This window comes from Schistocerca nitens, chromosome 1 (genome assembly GCF_023898315.1).
Source record: "Schistocerca nitens isolate TAMUIC-IGC-003100 chromosome 1, iqSchNite1.1, whole genome shotgun sequence".
Taxonomy (NCBI): Eukaryota; Metazoa; Arthropoda; class Insecta; order Orthoptera; family Acrididae; genus Schistocerca; species Schistocerca nitens.
The window spans coordinates 191,004,130-191,025,084 of NC_064614.1; the positions used below are offsets into that span (position 1 = coordinate 191,004,130).

The 20,955-nt window shown below is 43.3% G+C and overlaps 1 long non-coding RNA gene across 1 annotated transcript in view; it reads left to right on the top strand.

The window, feature by feature from the left end:
• LOC126245289 (uncharacterized) overlaps window positions 1–20,955 on the top strand; it is a 556,618-nt gene that overhangs the window by 193,393 nt on the left and 342,270 nt on the right. The window lies entirely within an intron of this gene.

Here is a 20,955-nt window from a genome sequence, read left to right on the forward strand (position 1 = left end):
GGGCGGACTGTCGTAATGTGATCCATGTATTCCTGGACACTTTTGCGATGCTGAAGCACAGTAACGTTCGCACAAAGTATTCGAGAACAATGTTCTCGGAGACTACTGAGTGACGTCAGTTTTTCTAAATTTGACTTTAATTATGTGACAAAATATGCATCTAACAGAATCAGCTGATTTTAAACTCTCAGTCCTTTATCAAGTAATGAAGTTTCTGAGTTAACTACATGACACTGGATAATGACTATAGATGCAGATACTGTAAAATGGTTCAAATGGCTCTGAGCACTATGGGACTTAACATCTGTGGTCATCAGTCCCCTAGAACTTAGAACTACTTAAACCTAACTAACCTAAGAACATCACACACATCCATGCCCGAGACAGGATTCGAACCTGCGACCGTAGCAGTCTCGCTGTTCCGGACTGAGCGCCTAGAACCGCTAGACCACCGCGGCCGGCGATACTGTAAAAGATGTAGAAATTTTTGTGTACCAATTACAGCTAAATAATGGAAAAAACGACTTCGTAATTTTAAACAGCTGATGAACACAGTTCGAAGAAATTATTATTGTCAATAATATTCAACGTTCTGTTCGTAATCAGTAATCGCTTCTAAGTTGTTTTTGAAGAAGGAAGTCTTTTGGATGATTGGGTGCTACCGCTCCCAGACTGTGCAACTATCTCGTTAATGTTTTGAATTTGTGAGAAGGGAACCATGGTGTTCTAACGAGACGCTGGGAAATCAAAATCCACTTTGGCAGCGTCACGAGCAAGTCGAATACAACTGGAGTGCGGCAGATGATCCAAAGGCTTCCTGCTAAAGATCTTTTAGATCTAAGAACCATTCGGCCCGTATTTTACAGCACACATTGGAATGAATGCTTTATTTTTTTTAAGTTTTCTGTCCTAGTTACTTAGTTTAATTTAGTTATTTGAATGTTCTATGGATCATAGTTGCAGGCTCTTACTATGGAGCGGAACACGTCAGCTTTACATTTATGGTGCACTTTCTGTGCGAAAATTATTGTAACGTTTTGAGCGTTTGCATGATTGTCTTAAGCTACATCCAGTTTACAGTGATTTATTCGTAATTATGCTGAGTTTCTCTGTCTTCCGCACACACTCACATACACGTTATATTACTTAGGGACTTCAGAAACTATGCACATATCGTTCCCAACTAAGGTCATTGAGCGACAAGAGTGGAGCATTGTCAGAGGGGAGTATATGAGTAGTGGAGCTATGACCGGCTGAGCTCAATTTTCACTCTACCTACTTCTGCACGATGGCTCAGGATGATTTATGACCCCCTCCCCCTCGCCCCATCATCTCAGCCAATTGTGTAATGTATCGGTAATGTATACTGTTTGAAGCATCCTGCATGGAGGGGGTTCCTTACCTTTATCACTCTGATTTATTACCCAATGAGGACTACCATTTTCCTTATCACTATAATTTGTTACCCAATTATGACTAACATTTGCTTTATCACTGTAACATTTCGTCCTTATTGCCGATATTTATTACACAGTTAGCATAATTATGACACAAGATGGAACAACTATGGTTTCATTATGAAAGATGGATACTGAAGATGACGCTGCCACTATGATATTATAGCGCATATAGTCCAGTGTGAAATGGTTTTAAAAAATTTGAGTAAGATAGCTTGCTTATTTTGTGGTCTGTTTATTATGAAGGATTGCGAATCCCTCCTGACATTTATGTCCTATTATTATGTCAGAAGCACGCTACTGGTCGCACAGTACACCACGAGCGATGGGTAAAGTTACAAAAATATCGAAGTGAGACAGATTGTTTGACAGTTGTATATTTCATTTTCTACTTATTTAAACGTCCCGGAATATTGTAGTGCAATGTAACATATCGCACCTTTTGAAGATATGTGATCAGCCGTCTTTTTTAAAGAAAATACGCTCTTACTATACAATTTTTGCACCTTGGACGTGTTGAGGTTCCTTTCTTAGACAAAGCACACTGACTACACCGGGCTCCATGTTTAACAGTTACCACAGTCGTCTTTTTATGCAGTCACGTTGTGCACACACCAGTTCCTGCATGTCCGTAGCCGCCCGCCTGTGGAGAACATCTCTAGCCCTGACCCTCCCCTGTGCTCCAACTGCCATGTGTTTGTGACATCCAGCTCTGTCTTCTGTAAATTATTTGTTGTGATCTTCTGACGACATTACTAGACACTAAATGGCAGCATCATGATATATCATATCTATTAGGAACATCAGAGGGCCAATAACACTTCTTTGTGGAGCACCAATATCATTCCTATTTTACTCGAAGACTTCCCAACAGTTACTACAAACTCTAACCTTTCTGGCAGGGAATCACACATCCAGCTACACAACTAAGACGGTACTCAATAGGCATGCAATTTGGTTAGAAGACACTTCTGAGGAAATCTAGAAACTTGGAATGTGTGCCGGACGGAGTGGCCGAGCGGTTCCAGGCGCTACAGTCTGGAACCGCGCGACCGCTACGGTCGCAGGTTCGAATCTTGCCTCGGGTATGGATGTGTGTGAAGTCCTTAGGTTCGTTAGGTTTAAGCAGTTCTAAGTTCTAGGGGACTGATGACCTCAGAAGTTAAGTCCCATAGTGCTCAGAGCCATTTGAAAAATTTTTTTGGAATCCGTCATGATGCTCCCTATTTTTCAGCTTTATTTCTTGCTAGGAGGTCAACTTTGTTTTTGTATGGTGGGCTACATCTGGTTCCCAAGTCGTGCAGCGACCGCAAACCATAAAATTACCAAATATGTAGCAGCCAGTCGCCAAATCATGTTTTATTTATTCACTTTTGTAAATCGATTTCAACTGATTAACAGCCATCATCGGTGCTTTCAACCAATATGTGCCCTGAGTAGTAATACTGTCTTAAGCAGAGGTCCTCTGCTTAAGACAGTATTACTACTCAGGGCACATATTGGTTGAAAGCACCAATGATGGCTGTTAATCACTTGAAATCGATTTACAAAAGTGAATAAATAAAATATGATTTTGCGATTGGTTGCTGCATATTTGGTAACTATGTTTTTGTAACCACTCCGAGTCGCCTCCTGAACTAATCGCTCAAAATAATTTTTAGAGAATGCATTTAGTACAATTTCGGACCATGCTTTATACCTACCATTGGCTTCGAACATTTACTTTTGCCAAAATCTTAAGGGTAGATCAAAGGAACCATCAACCATAACTATATGCGTGGGATACCTGTTTCAGGTGAAGCTCAAATTGTCTTTGAATCTTTCAACAACAGTATCATCTGAATCAGAGGATCGGTAAAAGGAACCAGTTATTAATTTATTACACTTGTCAAGTATAGCCTTCCTGTGGTAGCTCACAGGAACTCTCTACCTTAATTTCACTACGAGATAAACTACTTCTAACAGCAATAAACACGCCACCACCAACTGTATTGAATCCACCATTCTGAACACCGGTAAATTCTTTGTAAATATTTCGGTTGCACTTATCTCTGGCTTTAGCCAGATTTGAGTATCTGTAACGAAATGAGCTTCTATGTTTCTACTAGCTTTTGGAACTATGGTTTTTTCCCAACACAACAGTTTACAACATTAATATCTATGGTTCCTAGGCCTAGCCTTGTCCTGTGTTTGATCTGCACCCTTTGAGACAAGCTCTTTTTGTTCTCTCCAAAGACCCTCTAATTTAAAAAACGACCCAGTCCACTCTACACAGCCTCACTGCCTGTGTAGCCACCTCCTGTGTGTAACGACCCCTTGTCTATTAAGCAGATCCTGATACTCTACGACCTTATGGTGCAACTCAAGGAATCTGCAGCCTGCAAGGCCGCACAGCTGTCTGAAACTCTGATTCAACTCCTCCACTGGGTTCTGTACCAAATATCCGCAGTCGGTCTTGTCAATAATGCTACAGATTGTGGGCTCTGCCGTTATCTCAAAAGAAAGACTGGCAGTCTTTTCGATTTCAGATAGCAGCCTGAAACGAGAGAAAACATCTTCTAGTCCAAAATAGCACACATCATTTGTACTGACATGAGCTAACATCCGCAGTTGGCTGCACCCTATGCTCTTCATGCCACCTGGAAGGACCAGTTCCACATCTGGGACGACTCCACCCCCTCCCCCTTCCCCAGTGTGGCACACAACTGCAAACTGGACTGCTTGTCCTCCTGGGTAGCTGAATCCCTAAAGCGCCACATTATGCACCTAACATTGAAACTACCGATTATCAGCAATCCCATCCTCTGTCAGTGGCCTCCTGAAACCTGTTTGTCAGATGAGCCAGAGAGGCCTTTTGATTGGGCCCAACCGAAAGTCTTTCGCTGCCTCACACACCTTGAAATGAATTCCCACTCGACCATGGTGAAGGGTCAACCTCAGTACAGACAGTAACTGAGGTGGCAACAGTAGTGGACCGACTGAGGGACAGGTGGTATGTGAGAGATCTTGTCACCATCATTGTCTCATGTTTCCACAGCTTTACTTTGCCATTTAATTAATTTGGAACCATGTGTATCCAATGAGAGACACAATAAGAGTATCTCAGTTCCCCTTTAACTCATTCCCCCTCCCCCGTCCACACCTATTGCTTTTTTTCAGTCAGCTTCTCTGGATGATTCGATTCTTTACTCCTAGTTTTCCTACACATTTAAACCTCCTTACATTTTCCTACCCTGATGTATTCGTGGCCCATACTGCGACTACTCGCAGTCATCTCCAAAAGCGCTGGCTGGGCGCACATCTCACCCGTACTCTCAGGGTTGTAAAATTCGCAAAAAGGAAGGGACAGTTCCATCTCATCGTGCTCACAGTCCGCCAGCCACAACGCTCTCCCTTTCTTACGGCGTCAGAACATTTCGCCCTTGCCACCGGTAATCTTCGACATACAGCTTACTACGTATGAAATAGCCACTTCTCACTCTCAACAATAACGATGTGCACAATTGCCAGACTAGCAAGTCCAGAATACCAATCTCGACTCCACGGCACAACAAAAGCCCAACTTACACACTAAGAATCGAAGCTACTATTAGCTTCTACCAGCTTTTACACTACTATTAATGCTCAGAAAAAGGCCAATGATATTAAGGACGGCTCCAGCAACGAGCCACATCAGTAATGGGTTTGTGCAAATTATAGGTAATGTTAATATCCACTTACTTTTCGTCGGCTTGAGGACGCAGCCCTAAACACAGCTACATCGGGCTGTATTTTACCTGCTTCTATCTTGTGCCCCAACAAATTTCTTTGAGAAACTACTCATGTTCTGGGTTAGGAATATTTAAGGCTCTGGTAAAGCAAAAGTCAACAGTTCAAGAAACCAATTCTGAACATTCTGTTCTTCATTAATTGAAAAATTACTTCTGAAGCAAGACGTTACGCCATTAACTGCTACTACTAGACGATATCCCAGCAAGCTCTGATGTTATGTTGCAACAGACTGCTGCAGGCTTTATAATGGGACTCCTCTATGTACAGCCTGTATGCCACGAGTCGATATCTCTCGTGTTTCTGGCCGTAGGTTCCCAACCTGACAGCTGACATTTCGCCAAAGGTGGTGCGCTGGACCACGGTGTCGGTGAATGTTGGCAGCCCTCTGAAGTGTCCGCCAACGCCCCATGTCGCTCGCCTCGCAATGCGTAGCTGTTACTGTCAACAGTCCACTTGCGTCTCTCCGGCGGTTTTATCATCAGCGACGACCAAAGCGTCGCTTCCTCCAAGCCTTCGACCAACAAGCGACACTGCCATTGGTTAGTTCTTACGGTCTCCTGTTTCTTTAATATATTTAATATTCGCTTGGTTCATAGAATAATTTACACTTCGTATTCACAGTTTTACACTACTGGCCATTAAAATTGCTACATCAAGAAGAAATGCAGATGATATACGGGTAATCATTGGACAAATATATTATACTAAAACTGACATGTGATTACATTTTCACGCAATTTGGGTGCGTAGATCCTGAGAAATCAGTACCCAGAATGACCACCTCTGGCCGTCATAACGGCCTTGATACGCCTGGGCATTGAGTCAAACAGAGCTTGGATGGCGTAAACAGGTACAGCTGCCGATGTAGCTTCAACACGATACTACACTTCACCAAGAGTAGTGACTGGTGTATTGTGACGAGCCAATTGCTCGGTCACCATTGACCACACGTATTCAGTTGGTGAGAGATCTGGAGAATGTGGTGGCCAGAGCAGCAGTCGAACATTTTCTGTATCCAGAAAGGCCCGTACAGGACCTGCAACATGCGGTCGTGCATTATCCTGCTGAAATGTAGGGTTTCGCGGGAATCGAATGAAGGGTAGAGCCACGGGTCGTAACACATCTGAAATGTAACGTCCACTGTTCAAAGTGCCGTCAATGCGAACAAGAGGTGACAGAGACTTGTAACCAATGGCACCCCATACCATCACGCCGGGTGATACGCCAGTATGGCGGTGACGAATACACGCTTCCAAAGTGAGTTCACCGCGATGTCGCCAAACACGGATGTGACCATCATGATGCTGTAAACAGAACCTGGATTCATCCGAAAAAAATGACGTTTTGCCATTCGTGCACCCAGGTTCGTCGTTGAGTACACTATTGCAGGCGCTCATGTCTGTGATGCACCGACAAGGCTAACCGCAGCCATGGTCTCCGAGGTGATAGTTCATGCTGCTGAAAACGTCGTCGAACTGTTCGTGCAGATGGTTGTTGTCTAGCAAACGTCCCCATCTGTTGACTCAGGGATCGAGACGTGGCTGCACGATCCGTTACAGCCATGCGGATAAGATGCCTGTCTTCTCGACTGCTAGTGATATGAGGCCGTTGGGATCCAGCACGGCGTTCCGTATTACCCTCCTGAACCCACCGATTCCATATTCTGCTAACAGTCATTGGCTCGACCAATGCGAGCAGCAATGTGGCGATACGATAGACCGCAATCGTGATAGGCTACAATCTGACCTTTATCAAAGCCGGAAACGTGATGGTGCGCATTTCTCCTCCTTACACGAGGCATCACAACAACGTTTCACCAGGCAACGCCGGTCAACTGCTGTTTGTGTATGAGAAATCGGTTGGAAACTTTTCTCATGTCAGCACGTTGTAGGTGTCGCCACCGGCGCCAACTTTGTGTGAATGCTCTGAAAAGCTAATCATTTGCATGTCACAGCATCTTCTTCCTGTCGGTTAAATTTCGCGTCTGTAGCACGTCATCTTCGTGGTGTAGCAATATTAATGGCCAGTAGTGTATATTGGTCTCTATTTTTCCCTCTTTCATCATTAAATTTAACTTATAGGTCAGGTGTTTATAATTAGTTATACAAAAGTAACCTTTAATTGAGAGGTGGATAAGTAACTCCCAGAAATGATTGATACAGCACTGAATGCATTATATCTTCAAGTTTTATTTCCGCCTAACACTGTTAGTCCCGATGTTCCTGATAGATGGCACGCACGGATGAGTTATAACAGCAGTCTTCATGGGGTCGTACAACAGTGCAAAGTGTACGGATTGTTGATCATGGTTATATGAATCCAAATCATCTGCTAGAGTTCAGAGGCAATTGAGCACTAAAATCTCAAGCCATCACATTAAAGACACACTGTTATCAATTCGTACAATCGTTTTACCGAAACTGGCTGGTATCACATAGGACATCATCTCAAGGTCGGCCTGCAGTCTCTCATGCAGCAATTGAACAAGTTCGGCAGTCTTACATTCGTACTCTAGGTAAATCAACGGGATGTGTCAGACTAGAATTAGTTATTTTAGAAACAAGTTATTTTAAACTCCCTGGCTGTCTCTCCACCAGTGACAGACTTCTTGCTTGTTGCTGGGGTCGCTTGCCACTCCCTGCCTTCTTTCATGATACCATGGCAACAAAGGCGTCCATTTTTAGCCCCTTGAAGCATTATTGCACAACAATACCAAAATTTTAAAAGAACTCCTTTTAGCCACGAAAGGTAAACGTTACATCCTTCCCACTTCGCAAATCGAACTCACATTCTACCTTGCCACACAGATGTAGTATTTAAGTATGATTTTGAAAAAAGCCAAAATATGAAATCAAATTGAATAGTAAAAAGTATACCTCGAGACACCTATCATGAAATATCAGAGCTATCTCGCCGTTTGCCGCTCTTCTCCTAGAAACTTAAACTGATTGACGGTATTGGGTTCTAAAAGCTACCAGCAGTGTTGTACCTTCAATTTTCGATGGCTTTTCCTAGTCACTAGCCAGTACAGAATCCACAAAAAATTGGTCATAGATAGTATTTGGATGTATCTGAACGTCACCTGCTTGACAGAAAGATAATATATTCACATCCCATACAAATTGCCTGCCGGGGTGGCGGAGCGGTTCTAGGCGCTACAGTCTGGAAGCGCAGGTTCGAATCCTGCCGCGGCGTGGGTGTGTGTGATGTCCTTAGGTTAGTTAGGTTTAAGTAGTTCTAAGTTCTAGGGGACTGATGACCTCAGAAGTTAAGTCCCATAGTGCTCAAAGCCATTTGAACCATTTGAACCCATACAAATTATAGTCTTTCAGTTAAGTGCGTGGCAAGTAGCAGGTATGTAAGCTCACCCCAGTGCACAAGCACAGGTGAAAGATGAGTCGTTACGGCTTTTGAGATGGCGCAGCGATCGAGTCACGGGCTCAACTGCGCTGGCACTGCTTCTAAGTGAGAATAAAGCAATTGCGATCAGTGAGACATTTATGTTTGACGTGGACATTGTGCGTAAACATGGGTAAAGGTAAGGACTTTTGGCAGAGTGGCAAAAAGAGGCAATCGTGTTTGGTCGTGGCCATGAACATACAGTGCGTCAAGCTGCTGGATTTGTTGGCGTTTCGTGGCGGACTGTTGAACGTGTCTACAAGCAGTGGTGTAATGTACATGGCCACGAAACACGACGACAGAATTGTGTTCGGGAAAAATAGCCTGACTGAATGAGACTGGGGGCGCGTTTCATGGCTTGTGAATCACAAACGTTTCCAAACCCGACAAGAATTGCTCCAGGCAGTGAATGAAGATCCATCCCAAACTGTTAGTGAGATAACATTGCGAAGGGCTCTGCGTGCAATGAACATTTGTTGTCGGTCACGTCGCAAGAGGACATTGCTCGCACAGGCACACAAGGACGACAAGAACTAAATTCATTGGGCTGGAAGAATATGTGACTGGTTTTCTGAACATGGCCCCACCCTATTACATATCGATCTGCCTGCAAAATCACGTGATTTGATCCACATAAAAAATCTATAGGACATGTTGCAACAGCGAGTAAAACGCCAGCAGCAGCATCCCCGCAATTTGGTGGAACTGCGCGAATAAAATGGTTCAAATGGCTCTGAGCACTATGGGACTTAACTTCTGAGGTCACCAGTCCCCTAGAACTTAGAACTAATTAAACCTAACTAACCTAAGGACATCACACACATCCATGCCCGAAGCAGGATTCGAACCTGCGACCGTAGCGGTCACGCGGTTCCAGACTGAAGCGCCTAGAGCCGCACGGCCACACCGGCCGGCGACATCACACACATCCATGCCCGAGGCAGGATTCGAACCTGCGACCGTAGCGGTCGCGATGCTCCAGACAGTAGCGCCTGCGCGAATAGATCCTCAGCGAATCTGTATTCGACTTCCCTGCACGACCCTATAAACTGATTTACTAACCGAATACGGGTGACCATCAGGTCGAGGGTCGGAATTGCACGCTATTAAATGATGCTTGTAATGATTTCTCTGGGGGTGACTCCATTTTTGTCCGGTGAGTAGTAGTTCTCTAATATCATAAACAACATACTATGGTATGATTAATTATTGAGCCAGCACTTACTCTGAAACAAAAGTAAATGTTTAATGACTCCTGTGGAGACTGAGTCATGATCAAAAAAGGAGGGGCTGTGAGTAGGAAGAAGGTAAGTTTAATTCATAGCGTGAAGAGCCGCGGTATTAGTAATTTGGTTTTCCTCCCGACTACTTGCGCCGATTGCTTTTCTGTCGCGCGCTCTGACAGATCTGGAGGAGCTGCTGGCATGGGTAGAAAAACAAGTGCGTGACGCCTACATTGGCCTGTCCTGCCCGCGCGCGAGTGGCCGCTGCCAATAGCCGCACCAGCAGTCCGCGTAAATCCTTGAAACGACAAACAGACGCGCGCGTATAAAGCGGACGAACGAGCCAACGCAGACTGTTGACTCGGTCTCCAGACAAGCGTCTCTAAACACCACGTCTGGCCTCTGTCGACGACCAGAAGGCCACTGAGCCATTGTCGACAGCACGGGCAAAGGCCAGAGGCGCTTCTCAGTTCTATCGTCATAAAATTGCAGTCAGGTCTCTTAGGAAAGACTTAACGCTTCACCTTTCCCAATTTATAGTTACCAGCTATTTAATGGATTTTAGTACTGGTTAACAATCAAATTCCAACTTAAACAGCGTTTCTTATCCGTATTGGAATGACTGTTCCACTCTTCAGTGGAATGTGAGATGCACTATTTTATCAGAAGCATCGAGGACCCCATTGTAATGTGGAGTTAACCACTAGATGTCACAAGAGAGGACCCGTTAGTGTAAAAGGAGGCGGGCAGTGTTCTGTTGACAGTAGATAAGCAGCTACAGCAAATGAGTCGGTCAGGAGGTTTCAGTGTTTTCGAAAGTGAAATAGTCATTGCATGTCACCTGACTAACCAATCTAAAGGGAACATTTCAACCCCTCTAAATCTGCCCAAGTTGACTGTTGGTGATGTGACTGCAGGGTGCGATTTGTGCTTTTACCAGTGGGGGGGGGGGGGGGGGGAGGATGTCTTAGGGGGTTAGTAGAATTAAATATGTTACTAGCTTGGACCGTGGCGTTACGCATGGTTAAACAGCTATTTATAAATAGATGTGTATGTCGAAACTCACTATTGACGCGTATGCACTATCAGAAAAGCCATCCCTTGTTATATCTTTAAAAGTACATTATAGGTAAAGCTTATTTACAAAATCATCTACATACAGGTACAGATATACGAGGGGAATTCAAAAAGTAGAGGCACATTTGTGAAAAGTTGTACTTATTCTGATGATAGAAAACTGAAACATATTAATAATATTAATAGTAAGACTTATTAAAAACTTTCAGTGTTCGGCTCCACAAATTTAAATTATATGTAAAGTTTTACTCCAGTGCTTGGGAAATAAACATCCCAGGTTGGGATGTATAAACTAAAACCGGAGGAGGGGATGGTATGATGCAGAGGGGGGGAAATCCCCCCATCCCCCCCCCTGCAAATCGCACACTGCTGTGGAGTGAAAACGCGAAGGAACAATTGTTCAAAATGTTCAAATGTGTGTGAAATTTTATGGGACTTAACTGCTAAGGGCATCAGTCCCTAAGCTTACACACTACTTAACCTAAATTATCCGAAGGACAAACACATACACCCATGCTCGATGGAGGACTCGAATCCGCCGGGATCAGTCGCACTGTCCATGACTGCAGCGCCCATGACCGCTCGGCTAATCCCGCGCGGCAGGAACAAGTGTAACTAAACCAAGACTCGGCAGACATCATGTACCAAAAAGGAGGGACCATTGACCATTGCAAAGGGTGACTGTAAAAAACCGCATGAAATCAACGAAAGGTAGCATTCGTGAGCTCCACAATGTTAGCAGCAGTTAAGCTAGCACAATGACAGTGTGTAGGGATTGAACAAGAATGGGGTATAATGGCCGAGTGGCTCCTCATAAGACACAGACATCTGTAATCAGTACTAAGAGACACTCGAGTCAGGCAAAGAACGACGGCACTGGATACTGGATGACTGGAAGCAAGTGATACGGCGTGATGAACCAAGCTATGTCCAGTGGCAGTCAGTTGGATGGGTTATGCGAACGACTACAGAACATTAGCTACCACCATGTGTGGGGCCAACATCCAACTCCGCAGGACAAGAAACAATTTGAAATTTCAAAAAGTGTGATCAGTATCATTTGATCCCAAATTACATTTCTGTAAAGTTAAGTAATGATTCTAAAGTAGCAAAAAAGCTGAGGGCTGCGACCAGGTGTGCTAGTCACTGTGTTAGGTGATGGAGTTAGGTTATGAATATCAGGATCTGGGCGTATCTTCGCGAGCAGTGTTCGATGCCCAAGGGCTCTAATAAAACACTGTTAACCAAACAAACATTTATTGTTCCAAAATACACGGCTGTCTTCATTCACGGCTGCTAGCAGCTACGGCAGTGCCGCTCGCCACACTAGAATGTACTGACACACAGGTGCGCCGCATCCTCTAGGTCGCCACAGCAGTGGAAGCATGGACTCAGCATTCAAACATGTCAAGGATAATTGGCCGCAGCTCTACCAATGCTGTCCGCGCTGCCTCAGGTGCTAGCAGCTCAATGGAATGGGTAACCAAGGACCTCTCTTTGACGCAATAGAAGACGCCCTGGCAAGCACCTATTGGCTCTGCATAGAGTGTGTGAAGTCGAGCTGAGTCATGCTGCAGCCTCCGACAGGAATAAAGTTCCCAGCATCAAAGTACGTCGAAAGGAGGGGGAGTCAGGCAGCGGCCATGGAACGTCCCCGCGATTGCTATTGTTGAGTGCTTCCTGGACCTGCTGGTTAAGGCACCAAAAAGCCAGTTGGCTAATGTCGCTCGCACCTCGCCATCAGTCTTGACTCAAATGGCAGCACTGTGGCTTGCAGTGGCAATGTCCTCCAGGTAGGACTTGTTTGAAGATGGTCTTGACGAGCAGAAGACAGGCCAACGTAGATCCTTCCTCTGGGCTGGACAGCTGCAGATTAGCATACTTCCACTAGATCATGAGTAGTACTAACACACGAACTGTCTTGTGTGTGTTGCTATTGTAAGGTGACTATGACCCACTAGACCTGCTCTTCAGGACTGGTCAGTTTTCTGGATGCTCTCGTTGTTGCTGAAAGGTGCCCAACTTTGCCTTTCAGAAGCAGTAGTGGACGTATTCTGCAGTGCCAGTGCTCTGAATAACTGTTCTTACATCCGACTTACGCCTTCTTACTTCACTCTGTGTGGTGTAACACAATGACAGCATCCTCCTCCGTCTATGATGTAATTCTGGTGCACTGGCGCTTTTGGCACTTAGTTTTTACAATGTGTAGCAATCAGCTCTGTTTTGCGACCGTATCGCATTCAAAGTCAGCGAACCTTCCTTGTTAACATTTCACCCAGCTGTTGCATACTGACCCAGTTTGCTCACCTCTTGCATTACCAGGGGTAGACTTCTTAAATTTTACTCAATTGCCAAGACAATTATTTTAGGGCATTTCGTAAAAGCATAGAGATATTGATTAAATAATGAAATTACGTTAACAGTATGCAAAGAAACTTGAACTAAACAAAAAACTATACAATTTGCGCCTGCAGATAGCAATTTATCTGAACAATCCTGCACTCCTATGATGCATGGTACATAAAGCACAATAGATAGCTAACAAAACTTCAACAGAAGAGCAAAAATATATAAAAGAAATTAAATGTGCTGATGAGAAAGCAATTGCAGGAGATATCTTCCCCCCCCCCCTCTCTCTCTCTCTCTCTCTCTCTCTCTCTCTCTCACACACACACACACACACACACACACACAGACACACAGACACACACAATCAAGATATTCAACAAACATTTTACCCAGGTAACTTGCTGACATACAACTGACTGAAATGACTATACAACTGTTAACGAAAGATCTTAAATGTACAAATACAGATACGAGACGCATCATAATAGAACCAGAATACGTTATAGCACAATAAAGAAAAACAGTGATATATATACAGGACTAATCCGGGAAATGCTAGTAAAACAATTAAATTGCTTCATCAAAAATAAGAAATTACATATTAGCAAACAGGAAGATATGAAAGGAGCACTAAAAATTAAGCCACTAAAAAAAAGCACAGGAAAAATGGGGAGCGAAACAGCTACAAAATCAGTCACAAGTAACACTGAAGTATACGTGGATACACAGGAAAACATGAAGAAAACAAAGTCGAATTACTAAAAAGTAACTTTGAAGAACTAAAGTCTGATCCAGCTACTAGGTTTCAAGCGATAAAAACGTCAGAAACTTATAGAGATATAGAAACAAAATACAGTATAAAAAAATTCGGAAGCCCGCCCATGATGCTAGTTTTCAGTTTCAAGAATGCTCCCATATACCACTTTGCAAAATTTGCGCACTAAGGCTTAACTGAACAATACAAGGTAGAGAACATGAAAAAGTACTAAAACTCCTTAGCATTAATCGTAAAAATAAAAGATGAGGACATTCCACCACCTGAAAAACTGATTTCCTCTGCTTTCCAAGACATGAATATTTTAATCACACTTGGTGACTAAATCAGCATCATAAATGAACAAATGGCAGGTAACTCACTATAGAAGAACTGATGCAAAAAAATGGTTCAAATGGCTCTGAGCACTATGGGACTCAACTGCTGTGGTCATAAGTCCCCTAGAACTTAGAACTACTTAAACCTAACTAACCTAAGGACATCACACACATCCATACCCGAGGCAGGATTCGAACCTACGACCGTAGCGGTCGTGCGGTTCCAGACTGTAGCGCCTTTAACCGCTCGGCCACTCCGAACTGATGCACATCATAAAAGTAATCACAGAGCAAAAGCACAGTCGGCTTAAAAATCAATTTGTTGACAAGGTCTCCAAATGGCAGCCAGTCTCATACATACTAGCAAATAAGGTAATGAATAACATTTAAAACAGAATTTTTTACAAAAATAATAGAAAAATCGAAAGTCTGATCCTGGCACATGTATCTAGATGCTGTCATACCATACGCCCCATAGATGAACCACAAGAACATATAAGCAGTTTACACAGACAGTCTTTTTAGTAGATTTGTTGCGCCTTCTAAGTGTTCTGCCATAAAACACGGTCTTTGTTTCGCTTTCCCACAATGTTTTCTTTGTGATCTTCCAGTTTAAATTGTTCGTAATTGGATACCCCAGGTATTTAGTTGAACTGAAAGCCTTTAGATTTGTGTGATTAACCATGTAGCCGAAATTTAACGGATTAAAGTGAATGACCTCAATAGTTTTCTCGATTTAGGGTCAGTTGCCACTTTTAGTAACATACAGATAACTTGTGTAAATTATTTTGCAATTTGTTTTGATCTTCTGATGACTTTACTAGACGGCAAACGACAGCTTCATCTGCTAAAAATCTGAGTGCTGCTTAGGTTGTCTCATAAATCGTGTATATAAATTAGAAACGACGGAGGGTCTATAACATTTCCTTGTAGAACGCCAGATATCACTTCTATTTTCAAAAAATGGTTCAAATGGCTCTGAGCACTATGGGACTCAACTGCTGAGGTCATTAGTCCCCTAGAACTTAGAACTAGTTAAACCTAACTAACCTAAGGACATCACAAACATCCATGCCCGAGGCAGGATTCGAACCTGCGACCGTAGTGGTCTTGCGGTTCCACACTGCAGCGCCTTTAACCGCACGGCCACTTCGGCCGGCTTTCACTTCTATTTTACTCGGTGACTTTCCGTCAGTTGTTACAAACTGTGACATTTCTGACAGGAGATCGGGAATTCAGTCGCACGTTACTCCATAGGGACGCAGTCTTTTTAGAGCGGTGTCTAGACACATGGAATCAATTTGAGATCTCTTGTCGATAGCACTCCTTACTTGTGTGAACAAGGAGCTACTTGTGAATCACAAGAAAGACATTTTCTGAATTCGTATTGACTATGTGTCGATAGAATGTTTTATTCCAGGCAATTCAATATTCGAACACAATGCATGTTCCAAACCTCTACTGCAGAGGTCGCAGGTTCGAATCCTGTCTCGGGCATGGATGTGTGTGATGTCCTTAGGTTAGTTAGGTTTAAGTAGTTCTAAGTTCTAGGGGACTGATGACCTTAGAAATTAAGTCCCATAGTGTTCCGAGCCATGCAGAACGACGTCAATGATATGGGTCTGTAATTCGTCATTCTCAAGGAATAGCAGCCATTAGTCATATACTATATGAACAGTGCAGAATACTTCTAATCAAGTATAACTATAAAGAAGCGCTAAACATGATAATCAATATAGTAGAAAGAATGTTTACAGCAGCACGATAGTACACAAGCTACAAAACCTCACTGAAACAAAATACAAACAAAAGACAGCAAAAACAAGAACATTCCCGATATTGTGTATTGTATATTGAACCGGGGACCTAGAAACGACGGAGAAGCTTCGTCCCGCCGTAGCCCTCAGTGATTCACAACCCCAAAACAGGCCACCCCACCGCCGCCCCACACCGAACCCAGGGTTACTGTGCGGTTTGGCCTCCAGTGGACCCTCCCCGGGAACGTCTCATACCAGACGAGTGTAACCCCAATGTCTGTGTGGCGTACAAGTACGTGGAGACAGTATTTGTGCAGCAATTGCTGACATAGTGTAACTGACACGGAGTAAGGGGAACCAGCCCGCATTCGCCGGGGCAGATGGAAACCCGCCTTAAAAACTATCCACATTCTGGGCAGACACCGGACCTCGACACTAATTTGGCGGGCGGATTCGTGCCGGGGACCGGCACGACTTCTCGCCCGGGAAGCAGCGTGTTAGACTGCTCGGCTAGCCGGGCGGACCACATTCCAGATATACTACCACATAACAGTAACACAGCATGTACACCGACACCAGGAATTTCATGTCACAACACAAACACGAAATGACACACATACCACAACCAGCTCACAACATGTTCATAAAACACAGAAGAGAAATTGCACAATACAAGAAAGTTAAAAACTGTGAAGGATGAGATAAATGCAGTACTGTATTTCGGGAATATGTGAGTTAAAGTGTCACTGCAGACATATTACGATGACTGCAAGAAATTTTAGTCTCAGGTGCGAAGAGAATATGACACTTAAGAGACACTGTACTCAGTCCACATATACAGAACATCTGATGAAAGAAGCTCGCCATTACACCGAGATAGAAAGCAATATACCATAACAATAGAAGAAACGTAATTCTCTCTCTCCGCCGAGTGTATTTCATACAATGGGACGTAAAGTAAAAAGGAAATATGATCAGTGACTAAAAAGAAGAAACAGAAGCAATGTGACATACTTGGCGACTGAAGCATATTCATTAAATAAAGCCCAATGATTCCTTGCATATACATGTGCAGCTCACATCTTTGAAATGGTGATTATTGAAGTCAAGTATTCCTGAAAATATTCTATAACATGAAGTGATGATAGCTTGTTTACTGTACCCACCTTTCGTTGAAAGTTATTTTTAATAACAGATGCTGCCACCCCCACCTCACCTCCCGACACACACACACACACACTGTAGACAACATTGTCATCAAAATTCATCATGTCCTTTTGGAATGTAAGGACTTAGTAGCGCAAAACTATAATACGGTAAGCAAACAAACAGTTCTATATTTTACCCACATATACTTCCGAAAACAGGAAAACAAAAATTGGTTATTGTTTTCGCTATAGAAATCGCTGTATCTCAAAATCTTTTCCTTCGCAAAACGTTATAACAAAACATAAAGCAATAATCTGTTTGCGATGGCTACAATATTAACTCACAACTCACGTATTTAGGTACAGACTGCTCACAACAGCTATATCACAAACAAAACCAAAAAAGTTTTATCACACCGATCACTTACAAAACTGTAACTCTTACACTTGGTTAAAGATTTCTCCAACGATGACATTATGATTGGGGAAACTACTAACTAGTGAACTTAGGTTTCCTATAAAATTTTCAGTTATATATGGAGGTGAGGCTGGTGGTCGATATAAGGATTCAATTTCAAGCTTATGCGTTGGTACTGAGTTTTATCCAAACGATTTCGTATGCAGTTTCAATTTCTGTCTCAGTAGATTTTAGTTTCTTGTCTACTGCGACGAATACACCACCTCCATTTACCATTAGCCTATCCTTTTAATATGCATTTAGATTTCTTCCCAAAATCTTACTGCTATCAGTTTCGGGTGTTAACCAGTTTTCTGTACCTAGTATTATGTGAGAGCCATAGCTGTAATCTCTGGCATGTTGCTGCGAACGCTTCGGCAGATAATCACTAGGATTTTGATACTGTCGTCTGAACGGTACATTTCTTTGGACCTTGTACTGACACTTCCCGGTCTCCTACAGTTATCTTCACTGAATGGAGACTCACCCAATCTAACAAGCCTTTTGTACATCCCACACACGGTTACCTATCTGGGTAGCAGCTTCTTACGTATAGTACACACTTGAACCGTTAGGTGGACTCTCCATTCCTAACATTATGGCGCAAGTCTAGGAAGTCTCAGCTTAGCTTTTCACAGAACCTTTGCAGTCTCTGGTTCAGTCCTTCCACTCGACTCAGAACCACGGGGCCACCATAAGTTCTGGGAAAAACGCTGCAAATAGTGAGCTTCGTTGAAACTGTCAGCATACCCATTCCTGGCTGATAGTTCTCTTAGGTGTACCATTATTCGCCGTATATTAGAACTGAAGTGAATCTCACTGGCGCAGTTTCAGTTTCACTGGAAGACAGAATCTCGAACTTGTTTTTATTTTTTATGACTTGAAATCAAGCGGTGATGAGAATCTTTTGTTGATTGGTGTACGAGGGCAGTTCAATAAGTAATGCAACACATTTTTTTCTGAAACAGGGGTTGTTTTATTCAGCATTGAAATACACCAGGTTATTCCCCAATCTTTTAGCTACTCAACACTATTTTTCAACGTAATCTCCATTCAATGCTACGGCCTTACGCCACCTTGAAATGAGGGCCTGTATGCCTGCACGGTACCATTCCACTGGTCGATGTCGGAGCCAACGTCGTACTGCATCAATAACTTCTTCATCATCCGCGTAGTGCGTCCCACGGATTCCGTCCTTCATTGGGCCAAACATATGGAAATCCGACGGTGCGAGATCGGGGCTGTAGGGTGCATGAGGAAGAACAGTCCACTGAAGTTTTGTGAGCTCCTCTCGGGTGCGAAGACTTGTGTGAGGTCTTGCGTTGTCATGAAGAAGGAGAAGTTCGTTCTGATTTTTGTGCCTACGAACACGCTGAAGTCGTTTCTTCAATTTCTGAAGAGTAGCACAATACACTTCAGAGTTGATCGTTTGACCATGGGGAAGGACATCGAACAGAATAACCCCTTCAGCGTCCCAGAAGACTGTAACCATGACTTTACCGGCTGAGGGTATGGCTTTAAACTTTTTCTTGGTAGGGGAGTGGGTGTGGCGCCACTCCATTGATTGCCGTTTTGTTTCAGGTTCGAAGTGATGAACCCATGTTTCATCGCCTGTAACAATCTTTGACAAGAAATTGTCACCCTCAACCACATGACGAGCAAGCAATTCCGCACAGATGGTTCTCCTTTGCTCTTTATGGTGTTCGGTTAGACAACGAGGGACCCAGCGGGATCAAACCTTTGAATATCCCAACTGGTGAACAATTGTGACAGCACTACCAACAGAGATGTCAAGTTCAGCACTGAGTTGTTTGATGGTGATCCGTCGATCATCTCGAACGAGTGTGTTCGCACGCTCCGCCATTGCAGGAGTCACAGCTGTGCACGGCCGGCCCGCACGCGGGAGATCAGTCTTGCTTGACCTTGCGGCGATGATGACACACGCTTTGCCCAACGACTCACCGTGCTTTTTTCCACTGCCAGATCACCGTAGACATTCTGCAAGCGCCTATGAATATCTGAGATGCCCTGGTTTTCCGCCAAAAGAAACTCGATCACTGCCTGTTGTTTGCAACGCACATCCGTTACAGACGCCATTTTAACAGCTCCGTACAGCGCTGCCACCTGTCGGAAGTCAATGAAACTATACGAGACGAAGCGGGAATGTTTGAAAATATTCCACAAGAAATTTCCGGTTTTTTCAACCAAAATTGGCCGAGAGAAAAAATGTGTTGCATTACTTATTGAACTGCCCTCGTACTATTACAAAATTACTATCATTCAATATAGACTGACGGAAAAAAATAGCAACACAAAGAAGAAACTGTATGACATAAACGAAAGATGGTAGGTGTGTTTCTGAATCTAAAAGATGATGTCTGTTCAAATTTCGCGCCAGGTGCTTAAGAGTGGCGCTAATAGCACCACCAAGAGAATGCAAATCAGGTTTGCTTTAAATACTCGCTGTAACGGCTGTGAGCGTTAGTTACCTTTGAATTTGAAGTGGTAAGTTGGTTTTAGTCAAGCAATCCTTTCAGGGGACAAAGACGCCACTATCAATGCCTCACTGAGTTTGAACGAGGTTTTGTAATAGGGCTACGAGAAGCTGGATGTTCCTTCTGCGATACTGCAGAAAGAATTAACAGGAATGTGGCCACTGTATAACACTACCGTCCGCTACTGTTATACTGTAACCTCAGAGATGGAGGCAGTTCGTATATTGAAATTATTTTTATTAACGCAGTTACAGTATATAGAAGCAGAGCAGCGTTACCCTCTGAAAGGAATTTAGTTGTGTTGACCGTGATGTACGTAACGAAGATGGCTTATCGGAAGTGAAAAGTCATAAATAATTAAACAGAAATAAACAATATTTAACATATCCACACTGTTCAAAGAATAAAGAAAACGGGCGCCAGCCTAATTAGGCATGAGAATGAGTAACATTTTTGTTCAAGAAACTGAAAATAAGTAACTTCAATGGGCAAACAGAACCTATACATTGTCACACGAGAGTGCAACGAACTCTGGCACCTGCATATGTTCACGTTAAGGTTGGAGCTGACAGTTAGAGTAAAACAAACTATTTGTATAAATATAACAGGTAACGATACACACTCTTACCTTCAGGACTTAGTCAAACTGAATGGTCTCAATAATATTACTATTAATATTCACTGTAGAATCATAAAGTGGACATAGGTTCAGTATTAATTTTCAAGCATT